Source organism: Pyrus communis, chromosome 16, assembly GCF_963583255.1.
Source record: "Pyrus communis chromosome 16, drPyrComm1.1, whole genome shotgun sequence".
NCBI classification, from domain to species: Eukaryota; Viridiplantae; Streptophyta; class Magnoliopsida; order Rosales; family Rosaceae; genus Pyrus; species Pyrus communis.
The window spans coordinates 20,414,258-20,427,734 of NC_084818.1; positions in this window are offsets into that span (position 1 = coordinate 20,414,258).

Here is a 13,477-nt window from a genome sequence, read left to right on the forward strand (position 1 = left end):
GTAGAAATTAGGTGGGAAAAGGTTTGCACAATCCTAGGGGAAAAAGGTTAAGGTTTCACGGCAAAGACCAAGGAAGAAAGGGAAAAGGATTGCAGGTTCTAGAGCTTCTAGAAGAGGGAGAGGCGCCACCTTTCTAGGGATTCTAGAAACAATGTGTTTTGTGGCAGAAATTGGACTTCTAGAGGGGATAAAGGGTGCAGCACCTATTTAGGAATAGATAGGGTGTTCTAGAAAGAGTATTTAGAGCAGATTTCTGGACCTAAATGGGCAAGGACACATGGTATAGGTGTAGGAAAGGGATTAAAACTCCTAAATCTCCAAGGAATGGCATATATGCGGCACATAAGGGATTAGGCTTCTAGAATCTGAGTTATGTGCTTAAATGTATAACTAATCCCTTCTAAATAGCTAGAATTAAGGCATAAACTGATTTGGATAAGATAAGATAGGATAATGCTAGATTTAGGAAAGGATAAGGTTGGTTAGGATAGAATAAGATAAGGTTGGATAATGTTCCTTATTTCTTGCTCTTTCCTTATCGTCTTTGTATTTGAACTTCTTTCTCTAGATTTGTAGCATTTCCTAGCCTCTCTTGACTTCAATTTCGTCCATCCACCTGGCTCTATTCATAAGATATCCAATTGATGCCCAAAACATCTCCAAATGGCTCCAAAATGCACTTTCTTGCTCCTTTTACCATTAGGACCTACAAACATACGAAAATAGCTTAAAAGACTATAATAAGTAGTAATTAACTAACTATATGCAAGGAAACAACATAACTAAGTAGCATAAATATGCTCCTATCAGCTTCCAAATTTGTTTATCTAGATATTAAGCACATTCCTAGCCTCTGTTGATCTTCAAATTTGTCCATCCACCTTACTCCATGCATGTGCAATCCATTCCAAGCCCAAAACTGCTCTAAAATGCTCTAAATTGCACTTTCTTGCCAATTTTGTCAATTGAACCTGAAAACACATGTAAATAGCTTAAATCACTATAATAAATAGAAACTAACTATGTAAATGCAAGAAAACAAGCTAACTAAGTAGCATAAATATGCTCCTGTGAACATTCATGCATCGTTGTTGTTGTATAAGGCGATGGTGTTTTGATAGTGCATGACATGATACTCTGGGTCGAAATCACCACAGAATGACTTAAAACGAGGTTAGGAAAACTTCCGTGGTGGAGGAGTGATTTTGATTGCCATTGAAACCAGACTTTTGACCCAGAACGTCGACCTGCTGGGGATATGAGGATGGTTGTCCTTAACTAAACACTTGGGGTTCTCTCTATCCAAGGGGCGTCGCTGCTCTTGGTCTTTAGGAAATTTGGGTTCGTTGAATCTCAGGTGACGAGGCTTCACTCTCGGTGTTCCCTTTGCATTTTAGATGGGAGAATTTTGTGCTTCTTGGAGTTTGTCTCTAGAGGCTACATTGGTGACTTATTCGTCGGGTAAGGGACTCTTGCTCAGACCAGCGACATTTGTGGAGGTTGGGACAATAAGTGACATTATAGGTTCTCATTCGAGGGTTATGATGCTTATGTTTCCATAACCAAAATAGAAATTTGAGTTTGAGGAGTTGTTTTGCTCGAATTTTCCAGATTCTTCATATGCCTCTTAATGTCCACAAAGTTGTAGTGGCTTTTTGCTTGAGTTGACATCAGGATTTCCCAAATCTGGTCCATGGAAAGAGGTGGCTTGTTGACCAAGTCCTCGTTGTTCCATGGTATAACAGTCACTCCTTGTGGGTTGTTACTTACCCTTGAGGTGGTAATGACCTAGGTAGCGGGTTCTCAGGCCTAGGAACAACAGACACATTAGAAGGTAGGTTATCCCTTCTGATGGGGTTATCGTGGGCATTAACCGAGCTTTCTTCGGCAAACATGTCAGTTGGTAGAGTGATCTGGTTGAAAGGAATATGAGTTTCCTTTCAATGAAAGCATCAATTGTTATAACCAAATTTATGCACTGCTATGTGTGGAGGAAGTGCTCAAACTCGACTACCTGCAAAACAATAAACAATCGTAAGTAAGTGTAGGATCGTGGATGGTGTGTCAGCCAAAGACTCTTTGACGGTCAAGTTAGTGAATTGTTCCAGACTCAAGTAGTGGGCAAGAAAATTCAAGTATTTAGATTGCATTACCAGATATGGAACCTAGACAGGTGTATTTATTCAACAAGTAGAGACCTTTTTAGGAAAAACTTCTTATTCTGAACTGGGAGAATCCTAAATGATATCTAGGAGTAGATATTGCGCCCTCTTAGGAGTCATGATTACTTGCAGTGCATGCTAATTCTTAGATTGTAGGAACTCCAAACTTAAAGGATCTGATTATGTCCATATCTGATCCTATCGCGTGTCTTGCTGAACAAGCATGGTCATGCATCAAAGTCACTAGGACTTCTTTTATGGCCCTGGAACAAGGTGATGTTGGCACCATTGCTTCGTCTGATCAAGCCTGCCTAAAGCTAATGAGTCCACTCTATATTCGGATCAACCTTACACATGCCCTAGAAAATCATGGTCCTACATCTGGAGGCTTTGTTTGTGCACAACAATTGCATAGGTCGAAGAAGGTGTTTGCAAAACAAGTATGAAAAATTGGGCGATAGGAAAAAGAGGCAGTGAACTGAAAACTAACAATTTGATTTGTGGTGGACGACTAAGTGATCATAAGGGTCCGCACACAAAAACTTTGAAGAGGATCATGGTACATCCAGAATGCCTGCTATGGTAGATGTGAGAGTGGTGGCTGGAGATTAGGGATCTGCCAAATGGTGGCAACTGCGCATTTATTAATTTAACTTTTGAACTTTTTTTTTTTTTAAATTTTTGTTTTGAACAAATGATATTATCTACGCTAAAGGGATGAGGTGAGCTTAGCCTTGTTGGAAATGTTCCCTAAAGCCAATCATATGATGATACTTTACTAACATTTCACATGTTAAACTAATCTAGTTTAATATAAAAGGGCAAAGACTATTGTTTAAAGCCGCCTCATATAAATATTATATGCGTAAACGATAAGTCCAAGGAATATGTAGGGAGAATGTGATCTAAAGAAGTTAGATTCATGAGACCATTCGCTTTTGTATACACATCCTAAATGTTCTTGATCATAGGATTGCCAATTGGGCATTGATAGTCCGTTAAGATCAATGCGTGATATGTCTTTTCTGAAAGAGTGACTGGTCTCGACTCATTGGTGTGACTGACACCAAGACAAGCATGTAGATGCTCAATAGAGAATGAGTCCACTGAACGCGATCAATAAGGAGTTCTCATACTCATGTGACATGAGAATTCATGGTTGGGATAATGCAAAGTAGTCCTTTGACCTGAGGTATCATAGTTGTCTTATGGTTAGGTCCTTGATCTTTGACAATGTCAAAGTCATTCCGTCAGAGGGTGTCCACAACATAGTTAGGGTTAAGCCACTTAGCCATAGAGGCAAGTGAATGCACAACAAGGGATCTTTAACCTTTAAACCGTTTGAGGGAGAATTCTCTATGATATGATTAAGAATCTCTGGCCAGAGTTTGAATAAGATTTAGGAAGTCGTTCCAAATCACGTTCAAGGTAATCATATAAGTAAGAGAATCACTTTGGATAGTAAACATGAATAAACTATCAAACCAAACAATGTGGTCAAGAGTATTGTATTAGAGAATGACCGTATTGCTTTGAAATCCCAAACTGAATAGGTTCTCCACCTTTTCTGATTAGTTTGGGTAACCATGACATACTGCTAGGTGTCACTCATGGTTTGTAGAAGCCCTAAAGGTGTATAATCACTAAAGGGAGAATTGAAAGTAAGTTTCAATTCACAATCGATTTAAAGAGTTCTAATCGCCCATTGCCTCGCTAAAAGGAACCTAATGGATCGTATACCGTGAAAGGTAGAGATTGAAGAAACAACGGAGATGAGTAAGGATAATTAAATGGTTTAATTATTTATGGCTCAGATTAATTACTATGTTAACTAATCAAAAGAATAAGTTCATTTTAGCTTTTGAGTAATTATTGGACCTTAAGGCCCATTGGGCTTAGAACCATTAAGCCCATTAACTTAAGTTGTATGACAACTTAATAACTAAAAACTCAAAAGGGCCCAAACAGCCCAAAGCCTTTGGAAGGCTGGCCATATCATGAATGAAAGTTTTTTGGTTCTTTTTGTCACTTAAGTGAAGTGACTATATAAAGGACTTTATAGCTAAAATTCATTAAGGTTCTCTTTTGAGGAAATTAGAGAGAACAAAAGCTCTCTTTTTCTCTTTCGGAGGCCGGCCCCCTTGGAGGGCGTTTACTAGTATCAATCCTCCTCCATGGTCACTCATTTCTTCTTCATGTCCCTCCTTGGTGTGGAAACTTATAGGTTCCCTTTCTTGGGAACTTTGAGAATCCATTCAACCATCATCCTCCAAGAAATCCATGGAGCTAAGAAGTAAGGAATGAAGGCCCTCTCTCTTGGGTGAATATCATTTGCTAAACAAAGAGGTGCTTCAAAGGTATAAAAGTTTCTTAACTCTTTACTCTAAGATTTGAGTTGAGTCTTGGTTCACCACAACCACTAGGCCTTCAATTTCATGGGTAAAGTTTTGTTTTTGAGTGCATACAATCTTGATTCCTCCTTTAATTGTTAATTGCATGCATAGATGTTGCTCAAATGAACTTGGTTTCAAAAAAATTTCCTTCAAGCCTCACAATGGGCTAGCAATAATGCGGTTCAAATTTGCCTTTAGCGACAATTTAACCTAAGACTTCTCACTTAAAAGTGAAGTGGAATACCAATTTTCATTTTCTTTTTTAATAAGGGAAAAAAATGACATTGAATCCAGCTATTGTTGTAAAAGTTGTGGGAGTGAATGCCCACATGGTTTTAGCCAAAGGTAAGGAAGACTTCAAAATAATAGCCTTGTCGTTGTTGTACGAGGTTTTTCAAAAGGCACTTATTTCACTTTTGTAAATCCATGTGTGATCACAACACATAGAGAAGAAAAGAAGTGACAGCAATAATAACAATATCCCTTCCCTCATTTCTTTACATGCAATCCCTTTGTGCTATAGTTACGAAAACAAAAGGTGTGATACTCTACACCCGCTTCACTCTTGTCCCTAGCAAATGTTATCTCTCTAATTTTTTGCCTATTTATAACATGTTATTAGCACGACTCTCTAACCGTAACCAATTCTCATTTCCCCTTGCCAAAAAATGCTTCCTCCAAGGATCTTACTACTCTTCTTCCTCCTTTGCCTCATCTGCTTGATGTACCCTCACCAAGATTTGCTAGCACATTGCCTTCTCCTAGTTCTCAATATAAAAATTACTTATATATTTTTATTTCTTGTTTGGTGTAGCTCCTAAGTACTAACCCAGTGTTTATTTATGCCAATTTTAAGATTTTAGATGGTGCGATACAATCGCCCATCTTGAATTGCATATTTAATTTTACTACAATTTTAAGTGATGTGGTATAATCACCCACCTTGCTCTGCATATTTAAATTTTCTTGATGCTTGAGTAGTGTAGTATAATTGCCCAACCTACGCTATATTGTTTTAATGAGAGTGGTGTGGTACAATCACCTTCCTCATTAACTGTGTAAATCTTGAGCCTAAAGTTTCGAGTGCTTATCATTTTGGCATGAAGATCAAAATGAAAAATTTGTAAGAACCAGAAGTTATAACACTACATTCCTCCAAAATACATATTATTGCAAGTTTTTACACATCTCATTTTTCTTTCAGAAAAAGAAAATGGCGAACTCGGCAAAGCTTGATTTTGTTGCCCTAGATATTGCTGGGAAGAACTACCTTTCCTGGGTAGTGGATACAAAGATCCATCTGGAGGTAGGAAATCTTGGAGAAACCATCAAGGAGGGAAACAGTGCATCCTCTTAAGATCTGGCGAAGGCCATGATCTTTATCTATCTCTACCTTGATGAAAGATCGAATAACAAGTACCTAACAGTTGAAGATCCATTAGCCCTCTAGAAGGCATTGAGAAATAGATACAATCACCAAAAAACGGTGATTTTCCCAAAGGTTCGTTATGAGTAGACACACTTGAGGATTCAAGATTTCAAGTCGGTTGCTGAGTACAACTTTATAATGTTCAGAATTAGCTCCCAGATGAAACTTTGTGGGGAGACTATAACTGAGGAAGATATGCTGGAAATGACTTTCAGCACCTTCCATACCTTCAACGTGCTCCTGCAGTGGTAGTATAGAAAGTGAGGCTTTATTAAGTGCAACCAGTTGATATCAGTGCTTCTTGTGGTTGAACAAAACAATGAGCTCCTGATAAAAAATCATCAATCCAAACCTACTGGATCGGTGCTATTCCCAGAAGTGAATGCTGCTTCCGGAAGTAAATACCACATCCTTTCGTGACAATAATTACAAACGAGGACGTGACCATAAGCTAGGTTGGTGGAATGGGAATGGCAAGAATCATGGTGTCTAGTTTCACAACCAGCGTCCAAGGTATAATTTAGGCTCTAGCTTCAAGAATGTAAATCGCCACAAGGGTAAAGCTCATATAAATAACACTCCTAGAAATCCTGAAGGAGTCTGCCATAGGTGTAGTGGCAATGGACACTGGGCTCATACCTACCGTACCCAAAACATTTGGTGGACCTGTATCAAACCTCCCTCTAGGAGAAGGGTGTCGAAACCAATTTCATCGACCAGGCTAAACCAATGGATATACCTGATCCAGTGTTTGATTTAGGCCAATTGAACATAACATACCTAGATGTCTTAGACTTCATTGTGGAAAGAGGGAATGAAATGTATCGGTCCAATTGAATTATTTACGTTATCTACTCATCATGTGTTGCACTGGTGTTAGTACTCGCCCGGGACCAAGGCTAGTCTTTCACGTGTATGTTCACATCACACCTTCCGCTCACTTTGGATCCATTGTAGGTGCCAGTCTTGTTCTAGATTGCTATAGGCAAATAGGACTCGTATATGATGCGCATAGTGCCAGTCTTCAAGTGATTGTAGTACTAGAGCGTATATCATTATTACACCCAGTCTTGTTCATGTTAGAATATCTCTGCATGAACTCGTGTGTCAGCATATGTTGGTGAGCACTCGATATGATATGTTTGTTTATATGAAATTATGTGATTACCAGACGTTATGCATTTATTTACGAAATGTCATGACATATTGCATTATTGTTGAGATATTGCTGGCTACGGTAAATATTTTTGTACTATACGTAATATGTTATATGTGGAAACAATACTTGTTTTACGGTGAGGGGTCATTACATTTTCAAAAAGAGTTTTACAAAGCTTTATTTTTAAGCAAAGCTTTTGTGTTGATGAGGATTCTTGGTAAATCTTGGTACTGGTGCTTACCTTCGATGGTATAATTCTTATCCTACCTTCACTATACTTTATTTATGCTCTGACATTACTTGTGAATTGGGTTCAATCCCACTCACTAGCGCACTCTTATATTTAGGCACTTTTAGGTTTAAATTTATTCACATTTTTCCACATCACTATACTTTATGGCTTCGTCACGTTCCTAGTGTCGGCCAACACAACTCGATTCGGAGTCTAGGTGGACATTCTGGGTCTAGGTGTGTCAGACATGGGTTGTACCCACCTTATCTCAATAGGATCCACAAAACACTCAATGTGAAAATGAAGTGAAAAGGATCGTTCATCTTCAAAGTTTGCTAATCAAATGCCAGATGCATTTAATGATGCTAGAAATGACAAAATCACATATGCTAGCTGCAAATGCACCTGTGAGAATTGATGTCCCTTTTGGACAAAATAAAATGGCAGCGACTGATTCATCCAGTGCATGCCTGGAGCATGGTAGACCCCAAGATTCAAAAGATTTAGCCCCTTGAAAGAGGAAGATGAAGGCACAACTGAATCCAAATGAAATCATTTAGAAGAAGAAAATGAATGATGAATCCATAATCCATGATTCTGTATTTCTAGAAAAAGAAAATGTCCTTGATGAGACACATGTCATTGAAGAGACAAAAGTACATGAAAGCAAAGAAATCTCCATAAATTATGCATGTACTAATGAATTCTAGGATTGAAATGAAATAATCATCGATAACAAGTTCACATTCACAGTAGCCATTGAAATCATAATAAGCGATGATATTGAGTCCCACTTTGTTGATGAATGCAAACAGAGACAAGATTGGCCTATCTGGAAAGATTCAATCTAGGCAGAATTAAATTCGTTGGAAAGGCAAAGTGTTTTTGGACCGATAGTCCAAACCCCGCCTAGAGTAAGCCCCCGTTGGCTACAAATGGGTATTCATAAGAAAACGCAATGAGAAAAACGAGATTGCAAGATATAAAGCACTACTTGTTACACAAGATTTTTCACAAAGACCTGGAATTGATTATTAAGAGACATACTCTCTGGTAATGGACACAATTATGTTCTATTACTTAATAAGTTTAGCGGTTTCAGAAAAACTTGGGATGTGACTTATGGATGTTATCACTGCGTATCTATATATGGAGAATTAGATACCGACATATATATGAAGATCCCAGAAGGACTTAAATTGCCTGAATCAAATTAAGGCGATCATTATATGGGCTAAAACAACCTGGACGAATGTGGTATAATCATCTTAGTGAGTATTTGATCATAGAAGGATATACCAACAATGCCATTTGCCCTTGTGTGTTCATTGATAAATCAAATTCTAGATTTGCTATAGTGGCAGTGTATGTCGATGATATGAACTTAGTTGGAACCCCTGAAGAGCTCAATAAAACTGTTGAATATTTGAAAAGTGAATTTGAAATGAAGGACCTTGGAAAAACAAAATATTGTCTCGGTCTGCAGATCGAGCATTGTGCTAATGGAATTTTGGTCCATCAATCAACTTACATTGAAAAAATCCTGAAGTGATTTGGCATGGACAAGGCTTATCTGTTCAGCACGCCAATGGTCGTTCGTTCTCTGGACATTAAGTAAGATCCATTTTGTCCAAAAGAAGATGATAAAATGGTCTTTGATCCAAAAGTACCATATCTGAGTGCAATAGGTGCTTTATTGTATTTGGCACAATGTACTATACCAAATATAGCTTTTTCAATCAACATGTTAGCAAGGCATAGCTTTGCTCTAACAATTCATCATTGGAAGGGAGTCAATGATGTTTTACGATACCTTCTTGGAACAACAGACAGGGGTCTCTTCTACTCAGAGAAATTCCACAAATGACTAGAGCCTTGTTGGATATATAGATGCTGGTTTTCTTTGATCAGCATAAAGCCCACTCACAAACTGGATATGTGTTCACTAATGGAGGTACGACAATGTTGTGGCTCTCAACAAAGCAAACATTAGTTTCTACATTTTCCAATCACTCAAAAATACTTGCTTTACGTAAAGTAAGTCGTGAATGTTCTTGGTTAAGATCAATGATCCATCACATCTGCAATTCATATGGTTTAACTTCAAAGATAGACACTCCAACTATCATTCATGAAGATAATGCAATGTGTGTTGCCTAAATGAAGGAAGGATTCATCAAGGGCGATAAGACTAAACACATATCTCCAAAGTTTTTCAGTGCACATGAGCTTCAGAAGACTAAAGTTATTGAAGTCAGACAAATCCATTCCAATGAAAATTTGGCAGACTTATTCACCAAGTCTTTACCAAAGTGCATGTGTTAGAAGCTAGTGCATAGTATTGGATTACGTCGGCTCACCAATTAGTTAAATTTGAAGAATGCGGAATCAGGGAGCATCCATGATACATGCCTGTTGTACTCTTTTCCTTCAACTAGGAATTTTCCCACTGGGTTTTTCCTATGAAGGTTTTAAAAAGGTAGCATAGGCATACTTAACACTATATCAACAATCCAAGCACAGTTGTACTCTTTTTCCTTTACGACGGTTTTTTCCCACTGGGTTTTTTCGAGCAAGGTTTTAACGAGGCAACTGATGTTGATATGTGGGCATCCAGGGGAAAGTGTTGTAAAAGTTGTGGGAGTGAATGGCCACATGTTTTTAGCCAAAGGTGAGGAAGACTTTAGAATAGTAGCCTTGTTGTTGTTGTATGAGGTTTTTCAAAAGGTACTCATTTTGCTTTTGTAAATCTTTATTGATGTGGCTCTATATAAAGATCATTCCATGTGTGATCACAACATACATTAAAGAAAATAAGTGAAAGCAATAATAACAATATCCCCTTTTTTCTTTCTTTACCTACAACATTTTGTGTTATAGTTACGAAAACAAACGGTGTGATACTTTGCACCCGTTTCGCTCATGTCCCTAACAAAGGTTATCTCTTTAACTTTTGCCTATTTATAACGGCTGTAAAAAAATTTCGAGTGGCAAAACGTGGTAATACCATATACTCAATAATTTCTCCATCTAGCCCTTTATTCTACCCAAAGAACCTCTCCAGTTCAGTATTGAATTCTATGGCAAAGGCCACCACAAAGAAGAAGCGACGCCTCATCAAATCATCCGACAAAAAAATCGACAAACCACCCAAACCCAAAAAATTCAAACAAATACAACCATCACCGCCACAACCACCACCCCAATCCAATTTCGATTCTGATTGCCAGCTGGCTTGTGACGACCTGTCCTTAATTTTCCTATGTAATTTCTCCTTTGACTTGTGAATCGTCTATTATGCCCTTAGAGGCAAGTGGCTTGGACGTGCTTATTTCTCTCTCAATTTATTTTCTTGCTTCCGTAATTATTTTGTACACATTGTTACGAGTGTATGTGAATTTTTATCAGTGTGAAAACATTGTTACGGATAGATTTCGATTTCCTCTTACTGTAGAAAAATCAGAAAACTTATCCCTAGTTTCCTATTTATCCTACCCGTGCCCATCCCTCTGTGGCACTCACCAATCAATTCCCTCAAATCTCTCACCAATCCCATCATTTCCCTCTACACGGCACCCAATCAGAAATTAGAAAAAAGGAACTCTCTTTCTCTTCCTTCTCTTTCTCTTTCCCGTATACCATTCCCTTTGTAACAACCCTACATGAGCTTTAAAGGTCACTTATCGAACCCAAGAATCTCATTTTCGTGCTCATCTCACTTCCACGAGCACAACCATACCCTTAGAACTCAGTTTAGATGAAATTTGACTCGTTAACTCGGAAGGTCCAAAATTGGACGATTTGAGTTCAACGTATTTTCGAGTGAGTTAGGAAGGTTTGAAGCTTGGGGAAGCTCCTACGCAACTCCTCAAGGCTCCTTCAACAATTTGGAAGAAGTTTGGAAGTGAAACGACCGAGTTTCGAAGAGTTCACTTATGGCGGGAAGTTTCGAGGTGTTTTTTGACCACCTCTGTCCACCTTTTAGACTCCAAAAATGTATAACGCGATTCTACTCTTCATTAGCTTCAAATCCATATAATTAGGTCGAAAATGGTTGAGAGATGAAGAAGTCATGCAAGTTTGAAAATTTTCCAAAATCCAGCGAAGTTGAGTTGCAGACGGCGGAGGAGGCGGCGGACGTCGGAGCTCGATGGAGGAGGAGACAGAATATTCTAACGGCATCAGGTAACGCCGTTAAACTCTGTTAAGGACTTAACGAAATATTTTGTGGAATATTCCTAACGGCCATTAGGCCTATGTTAGGGTTCGCCTGCGCATAGGGGCGCGTCTGGCCGTGCCTTGGCCATTGCGTGGGAACGAGTGCAAGTTCCAAAATTATTTCTAAAAATTTGGGGATGTTCATGGCATCGAGTAGATCGATTTCATGTATTTAAACCCTAGGTTTGAGCAAACTATGGGGGTTTTATTTAAGTTTCCGTATATGTGCTTTAATTAATTCTTTTATAGTTATTTCACATATAGGGGAAACGTATCCTGAGGACTTACGGGGCCAGGCTAGACTCGGCGGCTACGACCCGACGACATACTTGTGAGTGGGTAGTTTGTTTTTATACCTAGACATAGTTACAGTTTCCATAAATGTGTATTTACTTCATTTTTATGCTTATATTTGCCAAGTATTCGTTATTGTGATATAAATTGTGATAAATGTTGCTATATGGTTGGGATATTATTGTCATGATATTCATACATATTTGTACATGCTCATCTGCTGCACCCCGATGTTAGTACTCGCCCTAGGGCCAGGGCCAATCCTTCATGTGTATGTTTACATCAGCGAGCAAATGTTTTGCTGACCCACTCAACTTTGTTTTTCAGAAGCATGGTCACATACAAGTCGGGTAGAAGCATGGTTATATCAGCGAGCGAGCGCATTAGGCAATACGACTTGTATGTGACCATGCTTCTGCATGAGCCTTCATGTGATCGTAGTACTAGAGCGTATGGATTACACCCAGTCCCGTTTGTGTTAGAGATTATCTATTCGAACTCGTGTATCAGCTTAGATGGATGAGCACGTAGTTATACTTGATTATCACATGATTATATTACTGTGGTATTTGATATCTCATGACTTGGCATATTTCTTGGTTATATTGTTGTTATTGTTGTTTACATACCTATGTAGCATGTTTTAAGAAAACTATACTTGTTTTACGGCGATGGGTTAGTATATTCGAAAATAAAATTGTTCTTATAAGCATTGTTTTGCTGACCCACTCAACTTTGTTTTTCGCCCCTCCAGGACCTAGATAGTTGTACTCTTTGTGGCACTTAAAGATCCTTTGGCGGTTCTGACACTATTTTCGGTTTAGACGTTCGAACTTATCACTGTTAGGTAATAAGTGTACTTTAGCTACTTTGACTACTATTTGGCAGTTGTACTGTCTTTTAAGCTTTGAATATTTGTAGTGTGATATTCCCACGACTGCACGCTCTTTCACTGTTCAGTATTATTAGTTCTAATTAGTTTTAAATTTATTTCACTTTTCACATCACTTACCCTTATGGTGATGGCTAACATGCTTCGACCTTCCCAGGTTAGGGTGTGTCAGATTGGTATCAGAGCATAGGTTTAGACAATCCTGCACTTCCTAATGTGTTTTAACTCTTGTTTTCTTATGTCAGAACCATGCCACATTGTAGAGAGCCACGTACTTCAGCTGAGAATAATTTTCCGGACTTTGGGCAGTTTGGTGAAGCTATCGCTAGTGCTATTCAGTCTGCACTTCGTCCTCCCTTGAGGAACACCTTAGACCCTATGTCCTGCCTGAAGATAGATGAGTTCTTTGCTAATGAAGGGTTCGAGAAATCTGAGATTTGGCTCGATCATGTTGAGAAGACTTTTCGAATCTCGATCATGTTGAGAAGACTTTTCGAATCCTGCATCAACAGGGAACTTGATGGAATCAGGAGAAACACCCATTGTTTACTGAGGATGATAGGAATTAAGATGTCTTTAAGCGTATATTTCGAACTCGATTTATTTCTCCAAAGTATTTGGACCGAAAAAGGGATGAGTTCTTACATCTGTGGCACGGTAAGATAGTAGCAACTGAGTATCATCCAAGGTTCACGAAT